This window comes from Bos taurus, chromosome 23 (assembly GCF_002263795.3).
Source record: "Bos taurus isolate L1 Dominette 01449 registration number 42190680 breed Hereford chromosome 23, ARS-UCD2.0, whole genome shotgun sequence".
Taxonomy (NCBI): domain Eukaryota; kingdom Metazoa; phylum Chordata; class Mammalia; order Artiodactyla; family Bovidae; genus Bos; species Bos taurus.
The window spans coordinates 31,422,820-31,445,056 of NC_037350.1; the positions used below are offsets into that span (position 1 = coordinate 31,422,820).

A 22,237-nucleotide genomic window follows, 5' to 3' on the forward strand; every position below is an offset into this window, starting at 1 on the left:
AGAGGAAGAAAGGAAACATTGCAGGGGGGATTGATTACCCAAATCTGGCAAAAGATATAAACCAGAATAAAACATTCAGCAACCCTAAAGCAGGATAAAATGAAATAAACCCACAGGCAGACAGATGACAGTTATACTGCTTGAAACTAGAAAGGGGGGGAATGCTCTAAAGTACCAGAAGAAAATGCAAGGGAAACTGCAATCTGAATGATTGTTAATTTCTCATCAGAAACTGTAAGAACCATAACTAAATAACATGATTTTTATGTTATTTTGAAAGAAAAGACCTGTCAATCTAATAGCTAAATATAGCAAAAATACCCTTCAGACAGACATAAAGTTTACCTTCTCATTTGAAGGTAAACTGAGTGACTCCATTGCTAATGAAAGTTCTAGAAAAGAGTAATGCTGTGAGTCAAGAAAAATGATACTAGAGGGAAATAAATAGGATAGTATAAATGAAGAAAGTTAACCAAAATTTCAGAAACAGAAACTCGTTTGAAATTAAATAGCCCATATTGGAGGTTTACTAGGACTGCAGCCTGGGAAACAGATTTAAGAAGCACAGGAGTTGTGTTCCATTGGACTACAAAATGAAGGAAGCTTATTAAAGGGAAAAACTACAAGGCCACACAGTGACGTAAGTTGTTTGTCTAGCATTGTAATTGATGCTAACAAGAAGAAAGACAGCTTATTAAGCAAGAATTGGTTAGGGTCTGCAATGGTTACTTAGTTACAAGGGGAAACCTTGAGACTACAAGTTTGCAGCTGGTGGATGTTGTTCCGACTATGGCTGGTGGTGGCCCTGGGTTTGGCACAGTGATATAGGGACTGGTCTAAGGCCAGATCCTCAAAGGCCGTCCTCCCCATTTTTGTATGCCTAAACTGTGGTTACTCCCTTATGACTTCAATTTGTTGTTGGAACCATAGAAGAGAAGGAAATAACTGGGAAAGCATAATAGATTTTTACATTCCTCTTTAATTCTTTAAAGTATGTTTGATGCTTGAAAGTGAAAATCATTACATTGTCTGATGGAATTTTCATTGTATCTATATGTACTATATGAAGGGGTTGTGGTAAAGGGACTAAATGGTGGTGAGGTCTATACACAACTTGAATGGTAATTTATTGATTCTAAGTATACTGTGAAATATTAAGGATGTATATGGTAATCAATACATCACCTACTAACAATGTTTAAATAAGTCAAGTAAGGGTAGGGAGGAAGAGGAGCAAAGAAAAACAAGAAACAAAGGAAACAAGCTATTAATAAATTATTTAGTAAATCTAAAAGCAAACTTATTAATAATAATATTATTTGAGTTATTATAGTCAGCAATTTATTTTTAATGCATTCTAACAATCCAGATATATCAGATAAAATCAGTTTGTCACAATATATTAAAAATATATATGCTGATTAGAAGAAATCCACTTCAAATACAGTTAGTTGTGAGATGAAAAGCTGTACTCAAGATTAAAAATTACATAGGAGATTGAAAGCAAAGAATAGGAAAACAGACCTCATGCAAGCATTAATAAAAAAAAATAAAGTAGATATATTACTATAAGACTAAGTAGATTTCAAAGCAGAGAAAAATTCCAGGCATTAATTTGAAGAAGTGAAGTCGCTCAGTTGGGTCCGACTCTTTGCGACCCCATGGGTTACCACCCATGGCCTACCAGGCTCTGCCTTCCTTGGGATTTCCCAGGCAAGAATACTGGAGTGGGCTGCCATTTCCTTCTCCAGGGGATCTTCCCAACTCAGGGATCGAACCTGTGTCTCCTGCATTGCAGACAGACACTACCATCTGAGCCACCAAAGCCATACAATTATAAGATGTCAACTCACTAATAAAATAACTATCCTAAATTTGTATGCCTCTGACCACAGAGCTTCAAAAACCATAAGCAATAGCTAATGAAACTGAAAAGAAACATAGAAAAGTCCTCAATTATTGTTGAAGATGTCAACAATCCTCTCTCTTTAATTGATAGATCTAGTAGATAACAAATTGGAAAATTTGTGTGGGACTAAACACTATCCACCACTGAATCTAAATGACCTTATTAAGTAAAATTTCAGTGTCAGTAAAAAGAAGGATCAAAGAGTTGAGAGAAAAGCAAAATTATATCAAAACAAAGAAACCAAAAATTGTCAGTGTGAAGCAGAAAAGTGGTATTTTAGAAAGAGTTATTTAGCTGTAAATGCCAGGGAGACTGAAAGTGGTGAAACTGGAAGTGGATCATTCCTTGTCCATATTTATCCTTCCTACTCCTGAGGCCTGGGGGTAATCAGATTCCCTTTCAGTCCCTTAAGCCTGCAACAGTGCCTAGCACAGAGCAGCTCCACAACAATAATTCGCTGAATGAATGCAAAGTAAGTGATAGATTCAAAAAAGCTGCACAAGAATAATGTTTAGTATTTGGCAGATCATTTGATATGGATTTTGAAGGACTTGGAAGTCTAAGCCCAAAAGTCCAGCACAGAAGTTGGGAATTAGTGGGTGTGAGCTGGAGTAGAGAGAGAACTCACAATTTGAAATCTAATAATTTCTCTCAATTCATACTTTGCTGTTTAACAGAAATATTACTTAACTTCTCTGAGCCTTCATTTTGTCTGGGAAGTACAAAATATGATACACAGGTTTATTACCTAAATTCAAGTGGACTATATGAAATAATCTCCATAAATCTCTTGGTATGAATTAGTATGTAAGGCTGAAAAAACAAGGTGGCTTTTTGTCATTTTGCCGTTTTTGTAGGAAGAATGTCTCCAGCCATGTAGGTACGAATGGAGATGTGGAGTAAGACAGAGAAGTCCAGATTTGAGGACTATTGATTCACTCAGTGAACTAATATTAACTAGGCAACTCCTATGTTTCTTTCAACATGGAGATCACGGAAAATGTAAGATCAGCTGAGATTTCTGAGGGCAGGAAAAGGCACATCTTTGGAATACAAGACTAAGAAGACAGCACATTAATTGTCCCTAGCCATGCAGCCAAGATGATCTTATTTTGGGGTGAATACTGGGAAAGGCATGGACTGCATCATTCCTAATGTGGACTCCACTGGGTTTGTCATTGGTTTATTGGAATGATTTTCAAGTATTCATTAAAAACTAGGAACTGATAAAAGTGTGGGTGGTCGGAAAATACTATTTCCTCTCTACTTTCAATATAGAGTACTCACACCGTCTGCCCTCTTAGCGCAGTAGGCAGCGCGTCAGTCTCATAATCTGAAGGTCCTGAGTTCGAGCCTCAGAGAGGGCAGATAGTACTTTTTTTGGCCTGGCTAAAGTTATGTTGCAGGAAAAACCCAACAGCAAGTAAAATTAGGTGGGCACCAGCAAAACATTTGAAAAATGACCGAATATTTGCTTAGAAGGTTGAAATTAGATTTCAAGTTTGTTGCAATTCCCAGTAACTTCAGTAAAATCATTGGTGAAAAAGTTCAGATTCACCGGAAAGATTTCAGATCAAAAAGAGAGTTAGGACATGGGAATTAGGGTCAATGTTACAAAGCCTTCTTTGCACTCAAAGCTAGTGGGAAAGATACTTGTTTCCACCAGTTTTGCTCTATCATTCCTTCTCCACAAGACCTGAGTCCTCAGAAGACCTTTCCTGAACCCAACTTCGGGAAATATTGGATTTCTTTTTAAAATGAAGATTTATAAATCTCTGGTTCTTTTCTTATTTCACCCAGAAGAGAGCACAGACTTGGTCTTTGACCAATATTCTCTGTCGCAAACAGTTGGACTCAACTGAGTGACTGAGCACACATGCACCCACTTTGACATCATACTACAACAAGGACAAAAAACGTGCTGTGAAGGGAGTGAGCATGATCTGTACTGGAGTATGCTAGCCTTTCCTTCTCAAAATGCATGACTTTTGGCTTGTGGGAGAGTGGACCCCCAATCCTTGTAAACAGAGAGAATCTGGTGAAAAGAAGGCTATTTTGTAATTGACATTTATGGGACCTATTGACCTGGGGCGGAGAAGGCGATGGCACCCCACTCCAGTACTTTTGCCTGGAAAATCCCATGGATGGAGGAGCCTGGTAGGCTGCAGTCCATGGGGTCGCTAAGAGTCGGACATGACTGAGCGACTTAGCTTTCACTTTTCACTTTCATGCGTTGGAGAAGGAAATGGCAACCCACTCCAGTGTTCTTGCCTGGAGAATCCCAGGGACGGGGGAGCCTGGTGGCTGCCGTCTATGGGGTCACACAGAGTCGGACACGACTGAAGTGACTTAGCATAGCATAGCATTGACCTGGGGAAAGAGAGAAGTCTGTTGAGGGACAATTAAAGAAACAAGATGGACAACACAACTGGGGGTCTGAGGACTGAGTTTGCCTGGGTCTGAGAGAGAACCAGAAAGATCCAAATTGTCAAAAACAAAATAAAAAAGATGTGAAATCAGGGGAATTCTTAGAGTAAACTCATAAACAAGATTAGGAGTAGGATCTTTGGGTAGTTCTTCCTTATGGAAGTTTCTTACCCATCCATTCCAGCCCAACCATCACAGTACCTGTAATGACAGTCTAAATTAACACCTTCAGAAATATCTCCAAGAATTGAAACAATCTGGTGATATTTGACTTCCACATATAGAATCTCAAATAGAATTTTTCCTCTTTGCACATGCAGCTAAAATACTTTAAATGAGGCAGGAGGGATTCCAGCAGGTAATACAGGAAATATATTTAACAGCATTAGTGATCAGATCCTGATGAAGTCCAAAAATAGGAAGGAATGTTAAAGAGGGTCATGATTCTACCATGCATAACTATGAACAGCCCTTGAACTTTGCTTTTCACTGAAAGACTTCCCTCTCCTTTAACTGTATCTTAAGCTTCTTCAGACACAAAGAATCCTATGGATGATGCCCTTGGAGGCTCTGTGAAAGGGTGGTCCTTCAGCAAGTCCACAATTTGGTTAGGCCTTTGGCACCACAGTCTTGAAATAAGCTGGAAATTTTCTTACATTTTGACTTTTCTATGGGTATTTGGTAACTGGGCTCTGTCTGGGTTTCCCAAATGCACACAGAGGACTTTTCTTCACCTCTCAGATTCTGACTAATATAACTTCTCATGTTGAATCAGACTTAGTAATATGCCTACTTCTTGGCACTCAGTCCCTAAGTCAAATGTTACTTTGCTACTGAGACCCCCTCCCTAGCTAATGCCTCTTATCGTGATTTCAATCTGTCCATCAACTTATGCCACTTTCCTCACAAGCACTGTGTTTTAGAAATTGTCTTATGAATTTACATTTAAAGTTCCTGTCTCTCCTCTAGAATATAAGGATCTTGAGGCTCAAATCATTGTGTCCTCAGTGCCTGGAGTTAAGGCATAAATATGGCTTCTGCCTTGAAATGGAAGTATTAGGTAATAGGGAATCGGTAGATCAAATATAAGTGAATAATTTAATAAATTATTTTATTAACTTCCAAAATGTTACTCTCCACATGTGCCGATTTATTTTGCTCTTTCTTTATGCCTTACTTGATGTTTTAAATTTTATTGATGAATGGCAGTTTATATGACTTAAAATTTTCCCAGACAGAATTTTCTACTTTCCAATTAGTGAACAACAAAAAAAGATGTAAGGGAACACAGATGTTTAGGACTCCTGTTACAAAAGTCACAACAGATAGCAGTTTAGTGTTAGTCACTCAGTCGTGTCCGACTCTTTGTGACCCCATGGACTGTAGCCCATCAGGCTCCTCTGTCCATGGGATTCACCAGGCAGAATATCCAAATGGGTGGCCATTCCTGTCTCCATGATAACAGTTTAAAGTTGAGTGAAAGCTAGAACAAATTAAAAGCCTATTTCCTTTTGCATGTATCTTCTTACAACCATTTTTTTCTACATGGGTTCTTAATATCTGGTTTCTTTTCAGTCAACAGTGAAACCCCAAAATGTTCCCTCTGTCTCTTCTTTTTCCCATGGTGACTTTCCCCTTCTTTCTTCAGCAGAGGAATAGATACTAATCACACTATTGCCTTAGGCATCTTTGAGAAGATGTGCCCTTAGTCCAGTCCTGGTTTCACTTTAAGGACCTTGAAATTTCCTGAAGTTCAGGCTGCTCAGAAGAGTAAATACAGTGAGGATGGTACTCTGAAAAGGTAGAGGAAAAAACATAAGTATGAAGGTGGGGAATTAGCTCAAGTGGTAGAGCGCTCGCTTAGCATGTGAGAGGTAGTGGGATCGATGCCCACATTCTCCAGTTTTGGCTCCTTCAACTAAGGAGCTCCAGCTAACAACCACAAATCTTGCAACCTATACAAAGAAATGAGAAAAGCAGACACACATTGCACTCTCCTCTGGGCAAGGACAAGACTGGCTCTACGTCCCTGACCACTGAGCTTCAAAACTCATGAACTGAAGCTGATAAACTTGAAAGGAAAAACAGAGAAGCCCACAGTTACCATTATAGGTGTCAAAACTTCTCTCATTAATGATAGATCTAGTAGTTAAGAACACCATTCACCAATGGATCTAATTGACCTGACAGAGCAAAATCGCAATATAGAAAGGTGGAAAGAAGAGCCAAAGAGTTGAGAGAAAAGCAAGATCATATCAAAACTAAAAAATCAAGAATGGTCAGAGTGAAGCAGAGGGACATCATGAACACATATTTTTAGTCATTACTTGGCTGTAAATGCCAGGAAGACTCAAAGTGGTGAATCTGGACGAGGATTGTCCCTTGTGCATATATATCCTTCTAACAGAAGTCTGGGTGATCATATTCCTTCTGAATCACCTGAAGCTACTACAGTGCCAGGCACAGAGCAGCTCCCCAATGAATATGAGCTGACTGAATGGAAAGGAAGTGATAAATTCAAGAGAGCTTCACAAAGTAATGTTCAGATTTGCCAATATTATTCAGCGAAAGTGGATTTTGAAGGAAGAGAATGAGCCAAAGTTTGACTTGGAAGTCTAAGCCTGAAAGGCCAGCAGAGAGGAGACTGGGAATTAGAGTGTGTATGAATGAGCTATTGTGGAGAAGAATGTACAGTGAGATTATCAGCTGCAGCAGAAAAAAATAACATAATTTGGAATTAGATAATCTGCTTCTCAATTCAGACTTTACGGTTTAGCAGACACATTACTTCTCTGAGTTACCAACATATATCGAAAATGCAAATTATGACACCTAGTTGTGAAAATTCAATTGGAATATATGAAATAATCTTCATAAATCTCTTAGTGTAATTAATAGCCCAATAGGCTGAAGAAAAACAGGGAGGTTTTTTTGCTAAATTCTGTCTGTAGTTTTTTTTTTTGTTTGTTTTTTTCCAGTCTGTGTTTTTTGTAGAGAGAACATCTCCTGTCGTGTTCATGCAAGTGGAGATGTAGAGTGAGACAAGGACATATGGAGTGTAGATAAATTTGAGGCGTATTCATTCACTCAGTCAGTGAATTAATATTAACTGGGTATCTCCTAAATTTCTTTTGAATATAAGGAAAGTGCAAGAGTGAGACCCGCTCCAGTGTTCCTGCCTGGAGAATTCCAGAGACGGGGGAACCTGGTGGGCTGCCGTCTCTGGGGTCACACAGACTCGGACACGACTGAAGGAAGCGACTTAGCAGCAGCAGAAGCAGCAAGAGTGAGATCTCTGAGGGAGAGAAGAGGCCAATCATTGGAACACAAGAGAGGAAAAGAGCCGCAAAAGACAGGATTGTTCCTGGTCTTGCTGGCCGGAGTGTCCAACTGGTGGATGTATACCGTAAAGGTGTGGACGCCATCATTTCAGAGCGTAGAATCCGCCGGATGCAGCATTGTCTTATATGGAATGGTTTTCAAGGAGCATTGGCTACATTTTTTTAAAACCTGGAAACTGATAGATGTACCTGAAAAATATTATTTCATATTTTAATTAGAATGTGAAAGCTTCACCTTGTCTGCCTTCTTAGCGCAGTAGGCAGCGCGTCAGTCTCATAATCTGAAGGTCCTGAGTTCGAGCCTCAGAGAGGGCAGCTTTGTTTTTTTCCTCCACAATCGAACTAGCCTAATGTTACTCTGCTAAAAAGAAAACGTATACAGGCTACACCAAAACCAAACCGAAAGGAACAAACAAAAAATCAACATAAAATAACTCTGGGAGTTAGTGAAGGACAGGGAAGCCTGGGGTGCTGCAGTCCATGGCGTCCCAAAGAGTCAGACACTCCCAATGGCAATTAAGGAATGGAAGATGTAAAATCATTTATTCTTTTTATCATGAAACAAATAATTCTTGTTTACACAACTATTCTGGGTGCAGTGAATCAAGAGTGAATAAGATCTCCAAATTTCCTTCCTTGTGGAGCTACATCCCTCCATCTTTTGCTTCTTTTAGAGTGCCAGGATGCAGAGAGCTTGAAGATTTGACTAATGTGGTTTTTGAGGGTTCTTACACTTTATCTCTGACATTCTGTGAGCTTGGAGGCTGGAGGGAGAAAGCGGAGACAGAGGTCACTTCTGGCATGCTGACAGGGTAGACAGTGTAGTAGCCTTTTCAGGATAATCAAATATCTTGAAACCACTTTATTCTTTGGGGACCAGAGACAATATGGGGACATATGTGATTGTGGGATTCCAATTTTGCCCAGTTGATTTCCCTTTAAAATGTGAAAGAGAAATGATACTCTGTTTTACTCCTTATATACGTTACCAAAATGATACTCAGAGATGGATTTCTGAAGGTTATGTTGTCCAGAGCTTCCTTCCTGCAGATTTGACCTTGCTGTTGCTTCCCCTTAAGGGTTCAAGGAAGGGAGGCACCTTCAGGCTGCAGAAAGCACCATGCTAGTTACCTCTTTCTATTTTATGCCTCTCTGACCCTTTGAAAGATGGATGACCACCACTGGGGACTTGAAATACCGAATACAAAAGAATTAAAAGGAATGGAAAAAATCCTTTTTTCAGCACTGGGTGCTAAAAATGATACTACATGTTTATTAATCTTATGCAAGTTGTTTGATTTAACTTTGCAGTTCATCCAAATATCATTATTCCCATTTTACAGAGAAAATTGAAGCTTAGAATAGTTGAACCATCTTTTTTTTCAGTTCGCATGGCTCTACGGAGCAAAACCAGAAGCACAAAGCTGATTTTTTTTTTTTTTTCCCTGTATTAAAATGTAGCCTTTTCCTTTAACCCTGCACTTAGTCTTTTCCTCCAGACCAATTCATTCATTAATTCACTATTATTATAAATGAGAGGATTTAATCTTCCATGCATCAGATATTAATTCACAATCACTTGTGTTTACCACCCAGATTCAAGTATTCTACATGCCTTTGACTCTTTCTTCTCCTTCAAATCTCTACATCCAGTATCTTGATATGTGCTTAAATGCCATAGCTCTTTCCCGCACAGCTCTCCAGAATCTTTCTTTCTTCTCATGCACCTATGCCTTTGTCCATTCTGTGTTTATGGAGGATGTATTCCAAGCCAGCTAGTGTACCGGGCCGCAGGTACGGAAAGACTCATGCTATTATTAATCTCAGAGCTTAAAAAATAAACCTCAATCCTTTAAGATGTTACAACTTCTTTTTCTTTCTCTCTAATTCTATTTTCTCCATTTCCTACCTATTTGGCATTCAAAATAAAAAAGTTTCATAAAATATTTTTATTTTAAAGCCATGTGCCTGCATGTTTTTCAAGGGTTTTTAAGTCTCCCCAATTTTTTTCCCAATGTATCTTCATGTGTCCAGACTTTTTCAATCACTGTTTCTCTCCATGTCTATTTTACACACGCACACACATGCACTCACACACTCTCTCACTCCACTCCTACTACACAGGTATATTTCTGAACACAGGAATTCCTACCATCCTGACTGTTCCTTCCATGCTGTTGATTCTTTATCCTCACACCTCAATGTCTGTATTTTTTTTTACTCTGTTTCATAGGATCTCACTACTTATTTTTGATAGTTCTTATTTGTAACAGGCTTTTTTGTTTGTTTGGTTTGGTTTGGCTATTCTCTTATGTGATGCAGATGTGAAACCATTCATGAGCCACCTCAGCAAGAATTGAGTATCTCAAAAACAGGATACGGTGTGAGTTTCCGTAGTGTAGTGGTCATCACGCTCGCCTAACACGCGAGAGGTCCTCGGTTCGAAACCGAGCGGAAACAATGGCTACTCTTTTACCTTCAGTCATCCGGGGGAAAATCAGTTCACTGCCTCCCCTGAAAGGAACGAGTTATCAACCCACTTCTTTTTGTTGTTTGGGTCCTCTTTTTAAGAAACAGATAATCATCCTGAGATAGTCTCGTCTGTTCTGGATGACTCCTTCCAACTGGGACGTGTTCTCTTCTGTCCCAGAAAATCAGAATCGGGAACCTTTGGAGTGCCAAACTTTTCCTATGGCTACTTTCTCCTTTCCTGGCAGAGAAGTAGGTACCAATTGCGCTCTTCCCTCGGGGCATCTCTGAGACAATGTATCCTTAGCCCAAATTCTGATTCCCATTAATGGGCTTGACATTTCCTGAAGTTTGGACCACCCAAAAGAAGGAAAAATGGAGAGGGTATGTTGATAAACTGCAGGGTGGGGGGAGAAGCGAAACATAAGACCTAACGGTGGGGGATTAGCTCAAATGGTAGAGCGCTCGCTTAGCATGCGAGAGGTAGTGGGATCGATGCCCATATCCTCCAGTTTTACGCGAGAGGCAGTGGGATCGATGCCCACATCCTCCAATTTTACTCTCAACTGAGGCGCTCTGATCTTCCAATCTCTATAAAGAAATTAGATACTTTAGACTCTTAGGGAAAGGACAAGACAGGATAGCGAGGGCTCTACTGGTTAGTACATCTACTACCAACGTATGACGTGTTATGCTACAGAATAGCTGAGTCATCTCAAGGGATATGCCCAGTTGCTCTTTTTTCCCCCTCCGTTTCTTCATGCACTTGGCCGCAAGGCGGCCCAATCCTGAGAAGCGCAGGGCAGGGCAGGGTCAATAAAGCCCCAACTTTCTTGTCAGGGGCAGAAACCGAGTGCCCCAAGTAACCAAAAAATATGGGGAAAGACCCTATGGGAAGCAAATACGTGAAGTTATTAGTTAGCTTCTGGATGCACCCGCGAGCTGTGAATAAGTGGCTCTGATCCTGAATAACAACCAATAATCGAATTGCTTAGATGGAAAATGACCAGCTCATCCTCGCATAGATTTTCTTCCTCTTTGAGCATCTTGGCCTGCTCGAGACCCCTCATCTCCCTTCCACTGTTTTCCTCCACTGGCTACAAAGTTGGCTTGTCAGTTAAGACATCTCCAGCTCTGACATGTGTGAAACCATACAAGGGGGGAAAAATCAGAAAGATCCGATTTATCACACGTCCAATATTTCAATGTCCAATATTTCTCTGTCTTCTTCGGGCTCATAAAAAAAAAAAAAAAAGTAAAGACTCTCCCTGCCCCCCCCCCCCCCCCCCCCCCCCCCCAAAGTCAATGTTTTCTATGTCTGTATTGAGTTGTAGTCAAGAGCTCAAGGAGATGCGCAGGAGGAGAATGCGGGCATAGACCCTGCAGGCACCAATCAGTGAAGTTAGTGAAGTACAATTCGCCGCGACAGTCTATTTTGAGCTCGTGGTTATTTCAGCACTAGAAGTTTTATGCCCTCCTTGGTTTTTCGGGACTAATATGAAGACTCAAGTGTCACTGCTGTCAAGGCGGAGCATCTCTAGAACTTCCGGAGAAACATTGCTGGAATGCTCGTCTAAATGGGAACCCGGAACGGTTATCGTGAGAAAACTCTGACACAATCTCACGTCTTGATACTTCACAGCAGAGCAAACTACATGCCAGAGGTAAATGAATGCAAAAACAAAACTCAAGGAAAATGAACGCGCCTAAGGAAAAGCAAACAAAAGAAAAAAAACCGTGCCCTCTCTGAGGCTCGAACTCAGGACCTTCAGATTATGAGACTGACGCGCTGCCCACTGCGCTAAGAAGGCTCTGAAATCAAATTGTTGGCTAGGCTCTAAAGAAATTATCTAAGCCAGTGCTTGCCCTCTTGGCTTTTCTTGTTGCTTGCCCTCTTGGCTGTTCTTGGTTTCTGTTCATCTGGATCATCGGTCCCTCAGAGTGAACAGTCACATTTTCACCATCCAGAGTCTTCTCTCTGAAATGATACTCTCACCGAATAGTAGTTGGGTGAATGTATAGAAAATTTTCATACCTTGAAACATGTATGTAATTTTTTTTGCCCAATATTTTAGTTCTACCATATTTTCCAAAGTACGATTTGGGGGTATTTTTCAAAAAGTTAATGTGTGTTTGGATTTACCCATGTTTTTGTCTATACATTTTCTCACCATGATTTGCACTGTAAGTCTAATAGAATGCAAATTCTTCGTCTTTTTTATCTACTAATTTGTCCAAAAAGTCTAGAGCAGCGTCTTTGAAAATATTTACTAAGGAATATATCTATGAAAATTTCCTTCCTTTTATAGTATATTCTTGAGATTTCCTTTATTGAGGGTCTCTGTGGGATAAACTCTCAAATTTTCTTTTGTCTCATGCTATCTTTATATCACTATCATTCTTCAAAAATAGAGTCACTAAGTGTAATTTTAGTTGAAGAGTTATTTTATTTCTTCAATTTGAAAATTACCTTGAGCTATTTTCTAGCTAACAGTGTTACCTTTGCAGGCAATCTCTCTTCTATTTTTTGAGAATTGTTGTTAGTCTCTAGTGTCATTTTGGTACTCTTGCCCCTCTTCTTCCTCTCCTTTTTCTCCTCTTCTTTTACAGTTTCACTGTGATGTAACTGGCTATGGATTTCTTTTTATAGTCCCAGCTTTTGGTGAATTGGATTTCCTGAATCTTTTCTATAAATCTTGAATTTATAGGTGAAAAATTCTCATGTATCTATGCATTCATTTTTTAAATCATGGTCCCCTACCCAACATCCTCTCCTGTAGATAGAAATTATCACAATTGTCACTAAACAAGCCAGTGTTCAGTCAGATGACCATCCATGATAATCAGTAGAAAGAAATTGATGGAGGCATAGCCAAGTGTTGGAAATGTTTGAATATTAAATACAGCATTAATTTATTGCTTAAAATTAAATCCATATAGAAGATAGTAACAAAACCTCGCCATATTTTATTACCATCAGGGGCAGCCTCCTAAAATGAATATGTATAAATTCTAGAACTTTAAATTATACTGCTGAGAAGGGATGACCATCAGCAAGATGGCAAAATAGAAAGCCACAGACCTTGTTCCCTGACAGAGACACCAATTTAACATGAGTATATGGTCCAAAAAGCTTTTATGAGCTCTCCAGAAACCAGTTAGGAAGTTGCAGTACCCCCAAGTAATGCAGAGCCAGAAACAGCTGCATTGAAATGGATAAATAAAACTATGGCATTCCACCCACTACAGATTTTCCTCCAAGTTGACACAACTCAGAGAGATCAGGAGAAAATGACCAATTTATTGCTTCTGTCTTCGGACAGAAAGGGAAGAATGGAACATATGCCAAACATTCTGGGTTTTCAAGGGTTGGGGGGAGTCTGCCCAAGGGACTGGTTTCTTTCTCACTTGACTGGAAGCGCTCGTACCAAACTCTCATACTTTGGATGCCTGGGGGCTCCTGAGAACAAAGGAGAGTTTGACAGCTTGAGGCCGCACCACAGAACCTGCAATACCATCGATAAACACAAGAGGGAGCAAGAGACTATCCGCTCCGGGAAAAGAAACCGTTACGGAAGCCTCTAGTGCATTTTTCACTTCAAATTTGTTTTCTTCAGCTCTGTGACTTCCGTTTGGTACTTTCGTATATTTTCTCTTTGTTGAGGTTTTCATTGTGCTCATCCATTCTCCCAAGTTTGGTGACCATTTTTACGACCCATTGCTTTAAACTCTTTATCAAGTCAATTACTTATCTCCATTTTACTATTACAACCCTCCACCCCCAGAGGTTTTATCTTGTTTTCTCCTTTAGAACACATTCCCCATTTCCTCATTTTATTCCTCTGTGTTTTCTCTATGTACTAGATAAAACAGAGCTTTCCCAATCTTGAAGCAGTGGCCTCACGTAGGGAATGAACCTTATCTTCAACCTTGCTCTAACTCTTTTTTCTCCAAATAGAGACATCTATCTCATGGAATATTCTTATGGTTGTGTGAAGTGGCAGGTTCGAATTCTGTATGGTTTACTTTTGCTGTTTTGGCTTGAGCTTTAGATGTCATACCCAAATGCCATGTCATTCTTTGGCCTTATTAGCTGCCTCAGCCCTGACAGTTGGGGTTCATAGTTGAGGAATAGGCTCCAGGGAGGACTGGCCATAATCCTGGGTCTATTTCTCTTGGTGATCCTGGTAATGTGCTCTCTCAAAACGACAGAAAGTCTCTGCCAGTGAACTGCCAGATTGTTCAGGGAACCCACTGGACCCAACTTATGAGATAGACTACCTTCCAAACTTGAGGTAGACTAGGTTCCTACCTGGCTTCCCTAGTGGATCAGGCAAAGAACCTGCCTGCCAGTGCAGGAGATGCAGATTCAATCTCTGTTTCGAGAAGATCTTCTGTATAAGGAAATGGCTACTCATTGAAGTATTCTTGCCTGGGAAATCCTATGGACATAGGAGCCTGGTGGGCTATAGTCCATGGGGTCACAAAAGAGTTGGACAATATTTCGTGTCTAAACAACAGCCACAAGGGTCCTACCAGATTGGACATGCTTTATCTATTGTTTCAGTAGAATGGGGTGGGGGGCGGGTGTTGATGAGAAAGGCAGTCTCCTGTACAGTCTTTTAGTCCCTACTTGGTCAGATAAAAACGGGCCTTCTGCCTGAAACACATCCTGTCCTGAGATAAAGAGCCCACATAGCCTATGTCAGGTTATAACCCTATGTGGGAATCTATTTCCCTGTTTCATAGTTAATGTGTATTCTTTTGTTAAGCTTACGTGTTCATCAGTGACCCTCAGGCCTGCTCACAGCTTCCAGCATTTCAGACTCCACAGGGAAGGGGTTGTGGTCCTACTGTGGCATGAGAGGGGTGTGCATAGCTGCTGTGGGGACCTACTGTGGCATGGGAGGGGTGTGCATAGCTGCTGTGGGGACCTGCTAGACATGGGGAGCTGACAGACATACTAAAGCTGACTTTGCTCTGTCTCTTCGCTATGGAAGTAAAGTTTTGTTCTATCCTGTGCTTGATTGTGTTGTTGTGTTTTCCTTGGTGACTCTGATACCAAGGTGCAGTGAGCAGACTGGACTTCTATTTCTGGTGATTGGCAGTAATGATGATCTTTGTTTCCCTCCAAGCAGTCAGAGTCCTCCCCTGACATCAGCAATCAGTACAAGGAGAACCTGTGAGTTTATTACCTTGATGGCAAAAAGGACTGTGTGGATGTGATCAAGGTTACAAACTTGAGATGAGGAAATACACTGGTGAGCCCAATATTATCCTATGAGTCCTTAAGAGTAGAGAAAGTTTCCAGCTATAGTCTTAGTTATGCAATGACATAAGGCTTGGAGACATGTGACATGAGAATAAAATGGTCCTTCATTGCAGGCTTTGGAGATGGAGGAAGAAGTCTATGAGCCAAAAGCTGCAGGAAGCCTAGAAGCTGAAAAGAGTGAGGAAGAAAATTCTTTAGAAAGGAACACAGCTGTGCCAACACCTTGATTTTAACCCAGTGTGCCCTGAATTAGACTTCTGAACTACAGAACTGAAAAACAATAAATTTGTATTGTTTAATCCACTAGTTCAGTTCAGTTCAGTCGCTTATTTGTGTCCGACTCTGCGACCCCATGGACTGCAGCATGCCAGGCTTCCCCCTCCGTCACCAACTCCCAGAGCTTACTCAAACTCATGTCCATCGAGTCAGTGATGTCATCCAACCATCTCAGCCTCTGTCGTCTCCTTCTCCTCTCGCCTTCAATCTTTCCCAGAATCCGGGTCTTTTCCAGTGAGTCAGTTCCACACATTAGGTGGCCAAAGTATTGGAGTTTCAGCTTCAGCATCAGTCCTTCCAGTGAATATTCAGGACTGATTTCCTTTAGGATTGACTGTTGGACCTCCTTGCAGTCCAGGGGACTCTCAAGAGTCTTCTCCAACACCACAGTTCAAAAGCATCAATCCTTCGGCACTCAGCTTTCTTTATAGTCCAACTCTCACATCCATACGTGACTACTGGAAAAACCATAGCTTTGACTAGATGGACCTTTGTTGGCAAAGTATGTGGTAATTTATTTATTGTTGTCATTTAGTCACTAAGTCATGTCTAGTTCTTTTGCGACCCCATGGACTGTAGCCCACCAGGCTCCTCTGTGTATGAGATTTTTCCAGGCAAGAATACTGGAGTGGGTTGCCATTTCCTTCTCCAGGGGGATCTTCCATACCCAGGGATCAAACCCCTGTCTCTTGCATTGGCAGGTGAATTCTTCACCACTGAGCCACCAGAGAAGCCCAGTGGCTTTGTTATAGGGACCATAAAGAACTGATTCACACCTCTTTCAGGGAATACAAAGGAGTCTACAGTCATCTCTGTCTTGAGAACTGCCATTCCTTCATTCAAAGCAACTCCAGGGTATGATGTCCCTTACATGTACAGCCTCTCAGTTAGTGTCTGATATATATTAACTGAGGGGCTTCCCAGGTAGCTCCATGGTAAATAATCCACCTACCAATGCAGGAGACGTGGTTTAGATCCCTGGGTGTGGAAGATCCCCTGGAGAAGGTAATGATTACCCACTCCAGTATTCTTGCCTAGAGAATCCCATGGAGAGAAAAGCCTGGCGGGACACAGTCCATAGCGTCACAAAGAGTCAAACATGACTGAAGTGACTTAGCCCACATGTACGCTCACATTTATGACTAACTGAATGAGTAAATTGAAACCGTATCTCATTTGTGTACCTAGATTATTGAGTAGGCTAATGTTGAGCTAATATGTAATTGTCCTCCAAAAGAAGAGCCATGTATTAATTTATAAAACAATCTATTGAGCCACAAGTTATTAATACTTCTGGACAATGTTTTACTTGATTTTTCTTTTTTTTCTCTTATCCCTACTTCCAAAAGTTCTTCTATATTTATTTTGAAGGCTTCTCTTGTCTTAAACACATCAACAAACATCAACAAGAGCACAAAAGCTTTTTATTAACCTAAAGATATTATTCCTCAGCCTGCAGAAAGAATAGTGGACAGTGAACTGGAAGAAACTTGGCTTCCTGAATATTTTGTGGAACAAAGTGATCCTAACAGCCATAGACTGCTATCTCTTTCTGTCAAGTCTCTTTTGATCCCTTTAGACAGAATAACCCACTTCCTTCAACATTCTTATGGAACTTTGTACAGATATTTTTTCTAGTTCATATCCTATTGAGTTAAATTTGTCATCAATCCTAAAGGAAATCAGTCCCGAATATTCATTGGAAGGACTAATGCTGAAGCTGAAGCTCCAATACTTCGGATATCTGATGCGGAGAGCTGACGCATTAGAAAAGACCCTGATGCTGGGAAAGACTGAAGGCAGGAGAAGGGGATGACAGAGGATGAGTAGGTTGGACAGCATCACCCACTCAATGGACATGAGTTTGAGTAAGCTCCGGGAGTTGGGAATGGACAGGGAAGCCTGGTGTGCTGGAGTCCACAGGGTCACAAAGAGTCAGACACAACTGAGCGACTGAATTGAGTAGATACACATACCAAAGGGGCAGTAGAACCAGTCTTGTCCTTGCCCCGAGGAGAGTGCAAGTGTGTCTACTTTTTTTATTTCTTTGTATAGGTTGCAAGATTTGTGGTTGTCAGCTGGAGCTCCTTAGTTGAAGGAGCCAAAACTGGAGAATGTGGGCATCGATCCCACTACCTCTCACATGCTAAGCAAGCGCTCTACCACTTGAGCTAATTCCCCACCTTCATACTTATGTTTTTTCCTCTAGCTTTTCAGAGTACCACCCCCACTGTATTTACTCTTCTGAGCAGCCTGAACTTCAGAATATTTCAAGGTCTTTAAAGAGACCAAACCAGCCAGTCCTAAAGGAAATCAGTCCTGAATATTCTTTGGAAGGACTGATGCTGAAGCTGAAACTCCAATTCTTTGGCCACCTAATGTGAGGAACTGACTTGTTGGAAAAGACCCTAATTCTGGGAAAGATCGAAGGTGGGAGAAGGGGATAACAGAGGCTTAGATGGTTGGATGGCATCACTGACTCGATGGACATGAGTTTGAGCAAGCTCCAGGAGTTGGTGATGGACGGGGAAGCCTGGCGTGCTGCATTCTATGGGGTCACAAAGAGTTGGACACAACTGGCTGACTGCACTGAGTAGATACACATACCAAAAGGACAGTAGAACCAGTCTTATCCTTGCCCAAGGAGAGTGAAAAGTGTGTCTACTTTTCTCATTTATTTGTATATGTTGCAAGATTTGTGGTTGTCAGCTGGAGCTCCTTAGTTGAAGGAGCCAAAACTGGAGAATGTGGGCATCGATCCCACTACCTCTCACATGCTAAGCGAGCGCTCTACCACTTGAGCTAATTCCCCACCTTCATACTTATGTTTTTTCCTCTAGCTTTTCAGAGTACCATCCCCACTGTATTTACTCTTCTGAGCAGCCTGAACTTCAGAAAATTTCAAGGTCCTTAAGACTGAACTGACTGTCTCATGCACAGGGATAGCAAAGCAAAATCCATCTTGATTGACTGACAGACAGTGGGTATTGTAAGATACCTGAGCTTAAGTTTTGTAAAGTGGAAAAGAAAAGTCACCACTGACTGGTGTTAGTACCATGAATGTGAGGGAGGAAATTAGTAATTTGTCTCACAGATTTTTCATGAACTAAGCAAATATCTATTTCATTTTCAACTATGATTTATTAATGATAGGAACCAATTTTTAAAAAAATTTCCTATTTCCAGTGCCCAAATAGACCGTAGGTTAGACTGCAAACTGCATAAATTTTAATGATACATGAGACACCCAAATGAATTTTACAACTGTGAGAAGCCATTTTGAGGCATTTGTTCATTCTCCTCTTGTTTGGTTATACTACAGTGGAAAAATCTGAGATACCCTAGGAAATCAGGAGGTAAAAAACAGCAATGCTATCCTATTAACATTGTTGAAGCATAAACATGGTGATTTATTTTCTAAAAATACATTAATTCAGTCAGTCAGTCAGTTCAGTTGCTCAGTCATGTCCAACTCTTTGTGACCCCATGGACTGCAGCACACCAGGCTTCCCTGTCCATCACCAACTCCTGGAGCTTGCTTAAACTCATGTCCATCGAGTCAGTGATGCCATACAACCATCTCATCCTCTGTTGTCCCCTTCTCCTCCCACCTTCAATGTTTCCCAAGTCAAGGTCTTTTCCAGTGAGTCAGTTCTTCACATCATGTGGCCAAAGTATGGAGCTTCAGCTTCAGCATCAGTCCTTCCAAGGAATATTCAGGACTGATTTCCATTAGGATTGACTGGTTGGACCTCCTTGCTGTCCAAGGGACTCTCAAGAGTCTTATCCAACACCACAGTTCAAAAGCATTAATTCTTCAGCACTCAGCTTTCTTTATAGTCCAACTCTCACATCCATACATGACTACTGGAAAAACCATAGTTTTCACTAGATGGACATTTGTTGGCAAAATAATGTCTCTGCTTTTTAATATGCTCTCTAGGTTGGTCATAACTTTTCTTCCAAGGAGCAAGCATCTTTTAATTTCATGGCTGCAGTAACCATCTGTAGTGATTTTGGAGCCCCCCAAAATAAAGTCTCTCACAGTTTCCACTTTTTCCCCATCTATTTGCCATGAAGTGATGGGACCAGATGCCATGATTTTAGTTTTCTGAATACTGACTTTTAAGCCAAGTTTTTCACTCTCCTCTTTCACTTTCATCAAGAGGCTTTTTAGTTCTTCACGTTCTGCCATAAAGGTGGTGTCATCTGCATATTTAAGGTTATTGATATTTCTCCTGGCAATCTTGATTCCAGCTTGTGCTTCATCCAGTCCAGCATATCTCATGATGTACTCTGCATGTAAGTTACATAAGCAGGGTGACACTATACAGCCTTGGGGTACTCCTTTTCTTATTTGGAACCAGTCTGTTGTTCCACATCCAGTTCTCACTGTTGCTTCTTGACTTGTATACAGATTTCTCAGGAGGCAGGTCAGGTTACTGGTTTTTAATTTGGACTTAATCATTTCTGAACAAGACCAAAGCAATACAGATACATTTCTCTGCTTTGATCTCTGATACCTTCTGTTCAAGTCTAATTCCTCTTTGTACTGCAGTGAGTAATTCCTCTTTGTACTGCAGTCGCCAGCTTTTCCTGTCTCCTAAGTGGCCTCTCTACATCAAATACCCTTTTCCTGAATCCTCAACCTCTCTACTGACTTTTATCCTTTAACAACATATTAAAATCTCCTGCACCCTGAAGCCTCAGGCCCTGCCCGATGTTTAAGTCCTATGTTCTATGCTAGAGATGGTCTTTGTTCATCTTCATAGCGAAGCTTCTGAAAGATGTTTCAGAAGATGATGATACTGCCTGTATTCTCTATTTCCCTTTCCACCACACTCCACAGAAACTTCCCTTACTAAAGATGAAAACCTCTTTTTTCCTAAACTCCACAGAGCCGCTTTAGAGAGATAGAATAGAGTAGTGGTAACAAGCACAGACTTAGAAGCCATATCCCCCAGAATTTAAATCCCCATTCTACTTCTTATCAACTGCATGATTTTGCCCAAATTTTGTACCTCATCTTCCTCATTTATAACAGGGGCTTATTGTAAGGACTAAAACACATAGGGTTGTTGGATGATTAAGTGAGCTAATACTGCTGCTGCTGCTGCTAAGTCGCTTCAGCCGTGTCCAACTCCGTGCGACCCCATAGACAGCAGCCCACCAGGCTCCCCCGTCCCTGGGATTCTCCAAGCAAGAACACTGGAGTGGGTTGCCATTTCCTTCTCCAATGCATGAAAGTGGAAAGTGAAAGTAGGAAGTCACTTGGTCGTGTCCTGTTGGGGGCCAGAGTGAGGTACTCCGCCCATGGCAAAGGTCATGAGGAAGGAGGCTCGACATACGCAAAGGCGGGATCGAGCCTCAGGAGTCCCCCTGGAAATCCTCGAGCGTCTACCCCCATAACCAGAGCCTGCCTACTTTACTACTTTGTGCTCTTACCTACACCTCTGACTTTACGGGGGGCTGTCCCCCACCACCTCTTTCAGAGAAGGAGTTAACCTAGAGCTCCAGTCAATAAAAACTCTTGGGTGTGACAAGAGTGTTTTAACCTACAAACTCCTCTGAAGGTTCTCTAGCCTGCCTGACAGGCTCGTCCGGCCACATGTGATTGCTCACAGCCTCCCAACCGTGAGAGGCACGAGATGCTTTAAACCTTCTAAAAACAGGTTCCTTAGAAAAGTTAGAAAACTATTAGTATAAGTATAATGGGCTGATTAGAAATTGTGTTGGTGAAGGGTTTTTCATTTGTTGAGCCAATGTTTGTTGCTAAGTCTCCACATCCCCTGCCCTTACACACATTAATGAATATATAGAAGAAATAAGTATTAACCTTTGATATTAATCACGTTAGACCTTAGGCTAAGTAAATTCTTTCCTTAACTAAAACCCACTACACCCTCACCCTGTAGGAATGTAACTTTATTTGGGTGGCGTCTGTTTTGAGAATAATCAGCCCTGGAGAAATAAGTGTCCTGATTGACTGACTGCTGTCACAAGGAGAGGGTCGTAAATTGTCAGCAGGCCCCCCTGGCCAGAAGATGATGTAACACCCCTAAGACCTCTGTATACATTTGTATGAAGCACCTGACTTTGATAAAAGTCAGGACTGCTGACCCCGCGTGACTTTTGCATAACATCTCAGTGTATAAAAGTAGACCATGGAAAATAAAGAATTGGGATCAGTTTCTCGAAATACTGGTCTCCCCATGTCGCTCTCTCTCTCACTCTGGTTGAGTCTCCATCTGGAGCGCGGAACCCACCATGCTTACTAATTATGCCTGGGCTTCTAAGATCCGACCGGGGAGGCCTCAGTGTCTCCTCTCCTTCGGGAGAACGGAAGGACGCCTGCGGCCTACGTAAGTGGTGCAAACTTCTTGTCTTGAAGTTTTATTGGTCTCCCGCGTAAACCAAGCTACTCAGCCTCTTTTCTCCACTGAATTTTCCTACTGAGCTATCCTATTACTCTTTATATCTTTAATTAATATCTAATTGAAGCTATTGTATCCTGATCCTCGCCTATGCCGTCTCTCCTTCGAA

General features: G+C 41.2%; 7 non-coding genes across 7 annotated transcripts; 5 read left to right on the plus strand and 2 right to left on the minus strand.

The window, feature by feature from the left end:
• The first annotated feature begins 3,203 nt into the window (after positions 1 to 3,203).
• On the plus strand, positions 3,204 to 3,276 carry TRNAM-CAU (transfer RNA methionine (anticodon CAU)). Its single transcript has one exon. It is a non-coding gene; the product is annotated as a tRNA-Met (tRNA).
• A 2,889-nt stretch (positions 3,277 to 6,165) lies between these two features.
• On the plus strand, positions 6,166 to 6,238 carry TRNAA-AGC (transfer RNA alanine (anticodon AGC)). The gene has a single exon. It is a non-coding gene; the product is annotated as a tRNA-Ala (tRNA).
• Positions 6,239 to 7,919: 1,681 nt separating this feature from the next.
• Positions 7,920 to 7,992, plus strand: TRNAM-CAU (transfer RNA methionine (anticodon CAU)). Its single transcript has one exon. It is a non-coding gene; the product is annotated as a tRNA-Met (tRNA).
• Positions 7,993 to 10,064: 2,072 nt separating this feature from the next.
• Positions 10,065 to 10,137, plus strand: TRNAV-AAC (transfer RNA valine (anticodon AAC)). The gene has a single exon. It is a non-coding gene; the product is annotated as a tRNA-Val (tRNA).
• Positions 10,138 to 10,584: 447 nt separating this feature from the next.
• On the plus strand, positions 10,585 to 10,657 carry TRNAA-AGC (transfer RNA alanine (anticodon AGC)). Its single transcript has one exon. It is a non-coding gene; the product is annotated as a tRNA-Ala (tRNA).
• Positions 10,658 to 11,884: 1,227 nt separating this feature from the next.
• Positions 11,885 to 11,957, minus strand: TRNAM-CAU (transfer RNA methionine (anticodon CAU)). Its single transcript has one exon. It is a non-coding gene; the product is annotated as a tRNA-Met (tRNA).
• A 6,476-nt stretch (positions 11,958 to 18,433) lies between these two features.
• TRNAA-AGC (transfer RNA alanine (anticodon AGC)) lies at positions 18,434 to 18,506 on the minus strand. The gene has a single exon. It is a non-coding gene; the product is annotated as a tRNA-Ala (tRNA).
• Positions 18,507 to 22,237: the final 3,731 nt, after the last annotated feature.